At 39.2% G+C, this 12,370-nt stretch overlaps 1 protein-coding gene and 1 pseudogene across 2 annotated transcripts in view; one reads left to right on the top strand and one right to left on the bottom strand.

The window, feature by feature from the left end:
• The window catches only part of lpar1 (lysophosphatidic acid receptor 1), a 131,043-nt gene that overhangs the window by 61,057 nt on the left and 57,616 nt on the right, over window positions 1-12,370 (bottom strand). Inside the window, exon 1 of one of the 2 annotated variants that reach the window (NM_001004502.2) lies at window positions 1,263-1,497. The exons of the other annotated variant lie outside the window; for it this stretch is intronic. The gene's annotated coding sequence lies outside the window, so the exon portion shown is untranslated. Of the gene's footprint in view, window positions 1-1,262; window positions 1,498-12,370 lie in introns of those variants that run through there. 2 annotated transcript variants of the gene reach the window in all.
• Window positions 7,157-9,530, top strand: LOC101882817 (uncharacterized; annotated as a pseudogene).

The following is a 12,370-nucleotide window of genomic DNA, read 5'->3' as shown; positions in this document are numbered from 1 at the left end:
CAACTGGGGGAGGAATTAGTGGAAATTGGGGCAAACGCTGAAGTTTGACACCTTTTGGGAACGGAAAAGATGTGTGTTCAAGGGCACTTTTGAATAAGAAAGAAAGCTTTTAGCGTACTGAATCATGTCCACAAAGTATATTTATCTCTTAAATTAATGATAGGATCACTTAAAAAATTAAAGTATAATTGTCTTGAAGAGTTGAGATGCAAATAAATCAGAAGATTTCTTCTAAATAAGTATTATTAATAAATAAAATGATTATTTTTTATCATGCTACTGTTTGGTAATTACAATTTTAGCAAAGAACAGGTTATCTGAATCACATTTAAAGTGTAATGACCGAACATAAACTTAAAAGGTTAAAAAAAAAAAAAATCCTCATTTTGAAAGAAAATATGGTACATTATTAACCTGGACCTGATGATGATTTCAAATCGGCTTAAAATTTATATCTGTGTTTTACTACTATTTTAAAAAGTTAAGAGTGTATATGAGTTAAAATTTAAGGAAGGGGGTAGGTAGGGCCAAGCTTGTGACGTAAATCTCATTTAATTTTGTCTATTTGTTTGTTTGGTTAACATAATCATATTTAAAACATAGATAAACAAATGAAAAATGTGGAATGTTGAAATTATATAAAATGAGTAGGTATGGTCATACTTGTGACCTCAATAAATACATGTTTATCTAAAAATAAAACAAAGTCTACTTTATGTGCAAAAATAATATTTGCATAATAAACCATATATTTGATGTTCAGTGCTTTACACTTAGGCACTTGCAGTATATCCTACTTCTACGAGTATAGCCTACTAAAAGTTTGGTTACCTGTACTGCAGTTGTACTAGCTACTATGTTGTCAAAATTCACTGTACTTTAGGATAAAATGGATCCGTTTAGTTTTGAACAGTTTATTCTATGACATGTAGTATGCTTAAAATATACTTGATTTTAGAAGTATACTTAACATGAATTTGAAGTATAGCCTATTTTTCCAAGGATGGCACCTAGATTATAGATAGACTCCCTGGATGGAATCACCGACGCAGTCTGATTTATATCGTGTAATTTATGTATCACTGAAAGAGACGTCATTAATTAGAGGCTAAAATAAATCATGATCTTTTTCGGCTTCTCAGCCTCCTCTGTCGCTCACTGCCACGCGTTACTGCCTCACACATCAGACTTCCCTAACAAACAAGTAACAAGAAAAACAAAACTCATATTGAAAATGTAAGTATTAAACATCAGAAACTTACTTGCAGTAGTGACAGTGAAATCCAACAAAAAGTTTATCCAAAAATTGATTAGTAACTCCTCAGAGAAAGCGCTGAAAGGTCCAGAAATCACTCGCAGGTCTTATGAGAGATATCTCGATTGTTGCTCGGCTCTGTTTACTCCACGGCTGTTTTGAATATTCATTTTATTCCCTCGCAGCTGCGCGCGTATTCGGTATGTAAGCAGGGATAAGTCACCTTCTATCCCGGCCGTTACTTCAACAACTGCAGCTCTGAGAGTTCGGAGAAAGCAAGTAAACTCTCACAAGACACAGGAGGAGAGAGAGAGAGAGAGATGTGTGAGTGACGTCATCAATGCAAACACTCGCTCACTGTAGGCGCGCTGGTGTGGAGTGTATAATTGAAAACACACTGACTGCTCACTTAGTGAATTTTATGAGCTGTGAGTGAACTTCCTTTCTAACCGTGTGTCTATATAACGTGTGTCTTTCTATTTATCTATCTATCTATCTATCTATCTATCTATCTATCTATCTATCTATCTATCTATCTATCTATCTATCTATCTATCTATCTATCTATCTATCTATCTTAAATTCAGTTATTGTGATGTATATCAACCTTACAACTTTATCTGCATTTATTTATTTAACATATAAAAGCACTTCAAATCATCAGATAGTTGCAGAATAAAGGTGCTCTGTCAAGTTTTATTTTATTTTATTTTTAATAATTAATTAAATGTATTTTCCAAATGTATTTATGTACTTTTTGTTGTCCAAGCATATGAAGAGGCGAGAGTGTCTCAAAGCATATTTACACAGCAAAGATGGCACATAAACCAAACCTTAAGTGTCATAAATTTTCAACAATGTGTATTTACATAAACTGTTTAATGAGGCATATCACCTTTACACTGTATTATGGGCAGACACAGATCTTCTTTAGGGCCACCTTAAATCGGCTGTGTAAAAATGTAACAATAGTGTCTGGCTGCAGACCTGCTCATGTACTCTCAGACATCGGGCTCTATTTTGACGATGTAGGCACAAGCTCCAAAGCGGAGCGCAAAAGCATCAAGGCCATGTCAGAATCCAGTTTTGCTATTTTAACTACAATCAGCTTTGCGCCACATGGTCCAACAGGGTCGAGCTTATTATTTTAATGAGTTATAGGTGTGTTTTGAGAAGAAACCAATCAGAGTTTTATCTCCCATTCCCTTTAAGAGTCAGTTGTGTTGCGCCATAGTGCATTTGCTATTTACATGGCGGACTTTGTAAGTAAAAAAACTGAGTGCTTCACTAGCGAGAAAACAGTTAAACAGACCATCTGCAGCGAGAGAATGAGCCTCCTCATTCTTTATTTTCACTTTTATTTTTTTCATGGATAAGGAAACGTGTAGTACGCACAGACATTCATTATCTTACATAATAAATATCGTTTGTTAAGTACAAAGCTTTGTTTTAAAACTGTTTCTAACTTTAGTTCTTATTTCCAGCAAACAAATAAATGAACAATATTAACGAAGTGTGGTCAAAAAATTATATCCAAATACACATGCTATGCTCCATATGGTCCAAAACCGGACAGGTGAGACATTTTAAGCTTGTTTTTAATAAAACAAGTATAAATATGCATATAATAAATATTACTACTAATAATAATAACATTATACAAAATAAAATTTTCATGAATAAACTGAAAAATCCCCCTAAGATCAAGAAGGCATGAAAGCAATGGCTTTTATATTTATGTAAAAAAAAAAAAAAAATTATAATATGAGTGCAAATGCATTTGCTATTTAAACAGCGTGGTAAAAAAAAAAAACATCAAAACGACACTTGCGTCGAGCTGAAACTAGCAAACAACAATTGCGTCACGCCTTGCGCCGCATTATGCTGGGTGTATGATAGGGCCCATGCACTCTCAGGCACATAAGCAAGTGATGTAATTTTGAGGGGTATGGGTGTGATCAGGTGTAGATGTTTAAATAGCCCCTATTATACATTACAAGGGGTTATATTTGGGTTTTAAGGGTCTCCATCAAAAGGCTGCATTGCATGCAAGGTCAAAAAATGCTTTCATTCTCTTATAAAATGTGTTTATTTTTACCCAATTATGCCAGTAACACCCGCTGAAACGTTCAGCGATTTATTTGTTCCCCAACCCCTTCTTAGCATGAAGCTATTCACAGTACCCTGTTCACAACAATGTTATTCAGACACCTCACCCCCGAACTTAACCATGACACACATTCATTATTAATCAACAAAGCGGCAAAAGCTGAACCATTCTGAACATTGACAGCTGCATGTGTGTAAGAACAGCTGACGGTGGCCATAGCAACAACAAACGGCGGTAGATCATGAGCTCACCAACACATTTAAATTCATAAACAAAGCAGCAAGCGTCGCATTTTCGCAAGTGGCTTTAGACGCGATATGAAAAAATAAAGAGTTAACCAGATACAGTACACACGGTTGCAAGTTACAAATCACAATAAAATACATAATTTGCAAGCTACAGGAAACAAGGAGGCAGCCATTTACATACACTTGTGCAAAGGTGGAAAAAACAGATTCACGATCCAATGATCCATGTACTGATAAAGTTCCTGTCGAGCTCTGTCAAAGTCTCATACATCAGTAGTCTCTTCTGATCCTTCCTTCAACAAACATCCGACGAATCGCCCGTTGTAAGCGTGTAGATTGCTGTAGCACTCGTCAGAAAAAAATGATGGTAACAGCAGAGGCCGGGATAATGCTGAGGTATTTTTGCAAAAATAAACCTCAACCACTGATTCTTCACAGCCTCATCTTCGGGAAGAGAAAATAACACTAACTTTCATTAAACACTTTCAATAATATCCAGTTAAGCACAGCGTCTTTATAACTCATGACTTCAAGATCTGTTTGTCTTCCTTTTTTACTTTGCTACTTCCTTAGTGGGCAAGACTGCAGGTTTTAAATTTTCCAGGGTTTGTGCGCACAACAATTCGGCAGGTCTTATGTATTGTATCCACGTCACACAGAAAAGGCCAAAGACTCATTATCAAGACTATTCATTCGAACCACTATGATTCATTCGAACTACTATCGAACTACTAGATGAATGTAGATGAATCAATAGTTTTAAACACTTTCCATTTTCAGATTAAAGCCTTAGCTGTATATTTCACTTCACTTGGAGTTGTGTTACACACTACATGGAAGGTCATATTAAAAAAAAAACATAATAGGGGCTCTTTAAAGTCAACAGTATCTGAGAGTGCACATGCAGTCGGTCTACATTCTGACCCTTCAGTGTGTCCAACTGGTGGTTTGTCAAGCCCACTCACTATGTGAAGCAAACTTTGAATTGCATCCTCAAGCAAGAGTGGTTTGCATATTAAGGCAATGCAAAGACACAGACATCCTGTGGGATGATACGCTGGTATCAGGCGGCGCAACTTGAGCATTTTGTGGGGTGGGATTATGATGTAGCACGTGTTGCTTGTGTCTTGGGGAAAAAATTATTTTGTTGACACCGGACAACAGTTCATCAAACTGGGCTGAGCTCAGTCAGAAGCAGCACTGAAAGCCTCTATCATCCAGGTACAGTTTCTGGAGGAGTTGATGAACTCAAGAGCTGGGTGCACTTCTGAAAGCATCTAGGGGACTTGGAAATGCCACCAAACGATTCGACTCTGTTTATCAGCCTTCCTAAAGCACATAAACACAGTCATTCTCTCCATAAAATCCATGATAGCCATTTAGCAATGAATAGAGTCACCGGGAAGACAGAAGCCCTGGCCATGATGTGAATTCGCATCTGTTGTAAAGTAAAATATATGCTGGATGAATAAAGGGAATAAGCTAAAGGAAAAATAATGGTGATGATGATGAGTAGCAAGTAACAGATGTCCAGAAATCAAATCACTGATTCAAATGATCTGGTGAGAGCAAGTCAATGAGTCACTGATTCAGATAGTCCAGTTATAACAAGTCTCCATTTAATGAATGACCTGGTCAAGCATAGTCTGTGCGGTGACATCTGTTCTGATGTTGCTGTATAATCTATTTTCATGTTTTTAGTTATTTGAATACTTGATGCAAATTATTATGATTATTACCAGTCATGTTTATCAGTGTAAAGCAAGCTTTTATACAGGCTTTTCTTTTCTAACTTGCGATATGAATAAAGCCCTGCTTCCATTTCATGTGCATATGAAAACATAATAGTCAAAAACGAATAAGCAAAATAATAATAAAATAAGTTGCTTCAACCAGGAAAGCCACTGCAGCTATTTTTAATCTAAATAATAAATGACTTTCTCCCATTAGTGGCAGAAAGCACATACAATAACAAACACTCTCATGTTGTCTTACATTTAGTTGCCTGTAATAATACATGACCAACAAAAATGATGCTTACTTATTTGCTATTATCTAAATGGTTAATTTTGGTCATCAAAAACCAACAGCAAAAACACTGAAATTATGTGAGATTTCTTTTCATGCATAAATACTATTTTAATTATGTTGTTTGACACAATGTTTAAGTAACATTTTATGTAAACTCAAGGATAGTGCTCACATGCAAAGGTATTGAAACATACACATTTCAATGCAACACTAAATTGACCAGCAGCATTGGTACTTTAATGTGTGTTACATAATGTATTGATACACATTAATGTCAATTAATGTGTGATTATGAATGAGAGAAAAACACTATAAAAATAATAATATTAATAATGTTATTATTAGGGCAGAATGGTGACTTAGTGGGTAGCACAATTGCTTTACAGCAAGAAGGTCGCTGGTGCAAGCCCCAATTGGCATTTCTGTGTGGAGTCTCTCTGTGTTCGCATGAGTTTCCTCAGTGTGCTCCGATTTCCCCGACAGTCCAAAGACACGCTCTATAGGATAATTGGGTAAGCTAAATTGGCCAAAGTGTATGTGTAAGTGTATGAGTGTGTATGGATGTTTCCCAGTGATGGGTTGTGGCTGGATAAGCTGGCGGTTCATTCCGCTGTGAGGACCCCAGGTTGATGGATGGAATAAGCCGAAAAGAAAATGAATGAATGAATGTTACTATTAATAATACACTCAGATAAGTAAAATTAAGAAAAATTTAAGTGAAATTAAATAAATAAATAAATAGACAGAAAAAAAACACTAACTAACCAACCAGCCAACTAAAGAACTAACTAATCTAATTAATAATAAATGGATTACGTTTGAGCTGGTTTGTTGTTGTTGTTGTTGTTATTTTGGTTTGTTTATTATTTGCTTGCCACAACACCAAGAAAAAAAAACTAATTTAGTTATTTCTTAGCCACATATTTTAATGTTTTAAAACAAGAAAACTGTAGTTGCACATACTTTTTAAACTTATTGTTTATTTATTTATTTTTAAATGACAAGTTTAACATTGTTAAAAATATATATTTCATATGGACATGATTAAAGGAATGATCAAAAATATATATTTGTCGGATTTTTGTCTGAATTGTTTAAATATAACTCATATTCAACATAATGCTTTTCAGGTATAAAATCTTGCCTATTAAATGTTTATTTCTAAATATTATGTTCGCTCCCCCTTCCGTAAACAATTTTTTTGTATAAATGGAAGATCATGTGAAGGGAAATATTGTGTGACAACCAGGAACAGACTTCTGAGCAGACACCTGCTGCCGGCCGCTCGCCTGTTACTCAAAGCTGCCCTCAAGTGACAGCAGCTCATAACAGTCCACAAAGCCCCCAAAGTCAGCAAGTGGCAGTTACAAGATCTGACTGTGTTCCCTTGGCTCAGCCAAGAAACCAGTGGCCCCAATCCTCAAAGAAAGCTGAGTGGCTCTAGTTCGACAAGGACGAGAACCAGATCCTGGAAGTGACAGGCAAGGGGGTGTGGACCAGCGACTGTCAACAATGACCAAGCTCATAGTGAACATTGCAGCTGAGCGATTCGGAACTGTGATACCCAAACCCACTCCATCGACATATACACCAAGCCACAGAGTAAAGGAAATCAAACGTCTCAGGAAAGAACTTAAGCTACTAAAGAGGCAGTAAAGGCAGCAGGGGAAGTAGAAAGAGCGGGCCTAGAAGATCTGAGAGGAATCCTGAGGAAACAGCTCGTGAACCTATGTAGGGCAGAGTATCACAGGAAAAGGCGGAGAGAGAGAGCAAGGAAAAGGGCAGCATTTTTGGCCAACCCTTTCAAGTTGACCAAGCAGCTCCTTGGCCAAAAGAGGACTGGCAAACTCACCTGCTCCAAGGAGGCTATCAACAATCACCTCAAGGCCACTTATTCTGACCCGTATAAAGAACAACCCCTGGGGCCTTGCGGTGCACTGCTGACACCACCTGAGCCCACATCAGAGTTCAACATGAAGGAACCCTGCCGGAGTGAAGTAGAGGAAGTGGTGAGGAGAGCAAGGTCAAGCTCAGCACCAGGCCCAAGCGGAGTGCCTTACAAGGTATATAAGAACTGCCCAAAGCTTCTACACAGGCTCTGGAAGGCCCTGAAAGTCATATGGAGAAGAGGGAAGATTGCCCAGCCATGGAGGTATGCGGAGGGAGTGTACATCCCAAAAGAGGAGAAGTCGGAGAACATCGACCAGTTTCGAGTCATCTCCTTGCTCTGTGTGGAGAGCAAAATATTCTTCAGCATTGTGGCCAAAAGACTCTCCAACTTCCTATTAAGCAATAAATACATCGACACGTCTATGCAGAAGGGAGGCATACCAGGAGTCCCAGGCTGCCTAGAACACACAGGCGTGGTAACTCAGCTCATTAGGGAGGCAAGAGAAGGCAGGGGGGACCTGGCTGTGTTGTGGTTGGATCTCACCAATGCCTATGGCTCAATACCCCACAAGCTGGTGGAGGTCGCACTGGAGAAACATCATGTACCCCAGAAGGTGAAAGACATCATCATCGACTATTACAGCAAGTTCAGCTTGAGAGTCTCCTCTGGCCAGTTAACATCAGATTGGCACCAGCTTGAGGTAGGAAGGCCTTTAACTGTAGCTTCAATGACAGAGCCTCCATCAGGGAAACCAGCACTGCCATGGAGGCTTGGTTGAAAGCAGTTGATAAATCAGGGCTCTCTGGAAGATTTAAGGCTTTGGTTTACCAACATGGAATCCTTCCAAGACTCCTCTGGCCCTTGCTAATCTATGAGGTCCCCATGACTGTGGTTGAAGGTTTTGAACAAATGGTGAGCAGCTATCTACGCAGATGGCTGGGATTGCCACGCAGCCTCAGTAACATCGCTCTGTATGGGAACACCAACAAGCTCAAAATGGGAGGGAGAGGCAGAGGCTGGTGCAGGAGGAGGTGCGTGCTTCAGTTGAGGAGGAGAGAACCAGCAGAGCAGTGGCCATGCGGCAAGAAGGTGTCTGGATGAAGTGGGAGCAGGCGATGGAGCGGAATGTCACCTGGAAGGACATCTGGACATGGAACCCCCTGAGAATCAGGTTCTTGATCTAAGGGGTCTACGACGTTCTTCCCACCCCATCGAACCTGTACATATGGGGCAGAGTAGAGACACCCACATGCCCGCTATGTTCCAAGCCAGGGACACTATAACATATTTTGAGCAGCTGTTCCAAGGCACTAGGTGAAGGTTGGTATCGATGGAGACAAGATCAGGTCCTTAAATCCATTGCTGAGGCAATCAGCAAGGGGATCAAGGACAGTCGATGCCGCCAAGCCACGGCCAAGATCATTCAGTTAATCAAGGAAGGACAAAGGTCAGAGAGAACAGAAAAGAACTGCTCTGCTGGGTTGCTCTCCACAGCCCAAGACTGGGTGATGACAGTTGATCTTGAGAGGCAGCTAAAGATTCCACCACACATCACCCAGTCTACATTGAGACCTGACATAATCTTGGTCTCTGAGGCCACAAAGCAATTAATCCTGGTGGAGCTGACGGTGCCCTGGGAGGAGAGGATGGAGGAGGCTCAGGAGAGAAAGAGGGGAAAATATCAAGAGCTAGTGGAGCAATGTAGGGCGAATGGATGGAGGACCAGGTGCATGCCAGTGGAAGTGGGCAGTAGGGGATTTGCAAGCTACAACCTGAGCAAGTCCTATGGTACACTGGGAATAACAGGCACAAACCAAAGAAGAGCCCTAGGCAACAACGTGAAAGCAGCGGAAAAAGCATCCAGATGGCTCTGGTTGAAGAGGGGGGAACAGTGGGGGCAGTAGCATGCCACTTGGACACAGGCCGGGATCTGATCAGCCTCGGTCGCGTCGCCTGGAGGAGGGTGTCTGTTGCAAGACCCGAAACACCCTGTGAGCCCAGGAAACAACACTGATGATGTGTCCAAGGTTGTGCATCAGGAGATGTTTCTGTAACTTCTGTTACTATAGGGAGTTGTGTAATTGTGTTTTTTTAATTTATTTTTTTTTTATTTGTATGTTTGATTTTGTTTGTTTGTTTGCTAATTATATAATTACATTTTGACACTATTCTTTAAAATGTCTAATAACAGTAAATAGCAGTACATTTAAGACTTTTAAAGGCCTAACACTTTGCCTTTAAAATAAAAGACATTTTAAGACTTTAAGACCCCACGGACACCCTGCAGCTCCTTAACCTTGTAAAAAACTATATAAAATATTTCCCAAATGATGTTTAACAGAGCAAGGACATTTTCACAGGATGTTTGATTTATTTATTTTTTTCTTCTGGAGAAAGTCTATTTTGTTTTATTTCGGCTAGAATAAAAGCTGTTTTTTTTTGTTTGTTTGTTTTTTAAATATTTTAAGGTCAAATTTTATATCAGCCTCTTTAAGCATTTTTTTTTTGATAGTCTACAGAACAAACCATCTTTATACAATAACTTGCCTAATTACCCTAACCTGCCTAATAAACCTAATTAACCTAGTTAAACCTTTCAATGTTACTTTAAGCTTTATAGAAGTGTCTTGAAAAATATCTAGTAAAATATTATTTACTGTCATAATGGCTAAGATAAAATAAATCAATTATTAGAAATATGTTATTATTATGTTTCGATATGTGTTGAAAATACCTTCTCTCCTTTAAACAGAAATTGGGGAAAAAATAATCAGGGGGGCTAATAATTCAGGGGTGCAAATAATTCGGACTTTAACTGTAGCATGATATCGAGCATATGAATCCTGAAGAGGAAAAAAGTACCTTAAAGGGTAGTCCACTATGATATCATATTTTAAACTTTAGTTGATGTGTAATGTAGCAGTGTAAACATAAACAACATCTCTGAATGTAAAAAAATTAAGTTCAATGCAAAGGGAGACCTTGGTTTTTACAGAGTTAGCTTAGCAAAGCCTACATTGAACACATTTTGGGGACTACAAAAAATACTTCCGCCCCATGTGAGATCACAAAGGTTCGTTTACTGCGCACACAAACTGCGCAGCTAGGGGCCATAGCCAGAGGCGCTAAAAATGCGTACAAACACTGCTGTTTCCACAGAGCTTCTTCTGTTTCTGTATTTGGGCTTCCAAAGGACACGACACAAAGACAAAAGAGGTTGCAGTTCAATATTAATTATGTTCCAGAGAATTATAAAATACATAGCAAGCATGATTTGACAAAACAGCTTCCAGAATCTCTCCCAGTTCATCGCTGGATTCGGCTAAAATCTCCTTAAAACAGAAGCTGTGAGCTACAACCTGTAAGTGTTTTCATTTGTTAAAATTGATCATGAAATGTACAGTGTCTGGCGTTAACGGTATGCTGTAGCAACGCTGTAAACAATTGGAAATGCTGCTTTGCAGGGAAACGATTTAGCTACAAATTCATATTTATCTGTCAAACTACTGTGAACACACAGACTCCACTAGCACGTTTGTGCCTCTTATGTGTGTGCGCGATTGCATTGATTGTCTTCAAGCAGCTTTTCCATGCGTTTCACATCTCAGATAATAAACTCGCAAAAGATATGTGGATGATTCATATTACTTACACCTGCATATTCTGGATAAATGTGAAAGACATTGTGTAACACATAGGGTAAAAAAAAAAATACAAGGATAGCTCACCTGACTCGTGGTAGCAGCAAAAAAATAAATCAAGGCTCACACAGGTAGCATCCCACATCTTGTGCTTTATTCATCTGTCACGATATATTACAGAAAATAACTTAATCCGAGCATCAGAGAGAAAAAAAAAAAAAAAAACGCCTCTGGTTACTAAGTGTAACCGTGGTTCCCTGAGAGAAGGGAACGAGACATTACGTCTGGGGAAAATCCCTTTACTTGAAAATGCTGAAGCCTGATTGAATCCCTTTATTGCTTTGCAATAGCCAATGGCGTCCAAGCACTCATCCTAAAGGCGGGCTCGGCCACTATAAAGGTGGTGTTGGGTGCCAATATACCTCAGAATCTTTCGACGAAGTGATCACTGAGGAACTAAGCCCAAAAAGATTTTTCGTATACACAGCAGTTCACGCAATGTCTCGTTCCCTTCTCTCAGGGAACCATGATTACACTCAGTAACCGGAGACGTTCCCTATCGAGTCGGTCTCTCGAGATTATGTATGGGGAAAAAAACCCAGCTGTGTGAAAAACTTAACTACTGCTTAATTTAAACTTAACTAAAAGCCATTATAATATGCCGCTCACCTAGCAAACACTTCGTGCAATGCTGCTCCGCCCCTTAGAGTGGGCATCGGACCTAGTTGAACACCACGAGTGAGTGTTGACACTGGGCCAAGTCTACGCTGATGACGTTAGCTTCTCCCTCCTGCAGACTTACAAGAGTGTGTCCACACTTGAGGGAGTAAAGTGAGTGCAACAATGTGATGGTGTACACGTGTAAAATGCCGACTCATATTGGTGGGCATATTAATAGAAGTAAATAAAACACGTTCATTGTTATATGACTTTAGTTTAAGGGATATGATGTTGATAGAGGCTTACTGTTATAACTCTATACATAAGCAGTGGGTAACGGTCGTTCAACGACCTGATTGAAACACTTGCATAAGCGGGTGTGCCTCTAAGCGAGTTAACCGTCCAATGGCTGTCCAGCCTTTTCCTGCACAGACAAAACGTGTGGTGCGAAGGAAGGAACGTTATTTATGTTGTAAAACTTTGAGAATGTATTCTGTGATGACCAGCCGGCTGCAAGGCAGATGTCTTGAATAA

The sequence above is a fragment of the Danio rerio genome, chromosome 10 (genome assembly GCF_049306965.1).
Source record: "Danio rerio strain Tuebingen ecotype United States chromosome 10, GRCz12tu, whole genome shotgun sequence".
Classification (NCBI taxonomy): Eukaryota; Metazoa; Chordata; class Actinopteri; order Cypriniformes; family Danionidae; genus Danio; species Danio rerio.
This window is presented reverse-complemented; position numbering and strand designations above follow the sequence as displayed.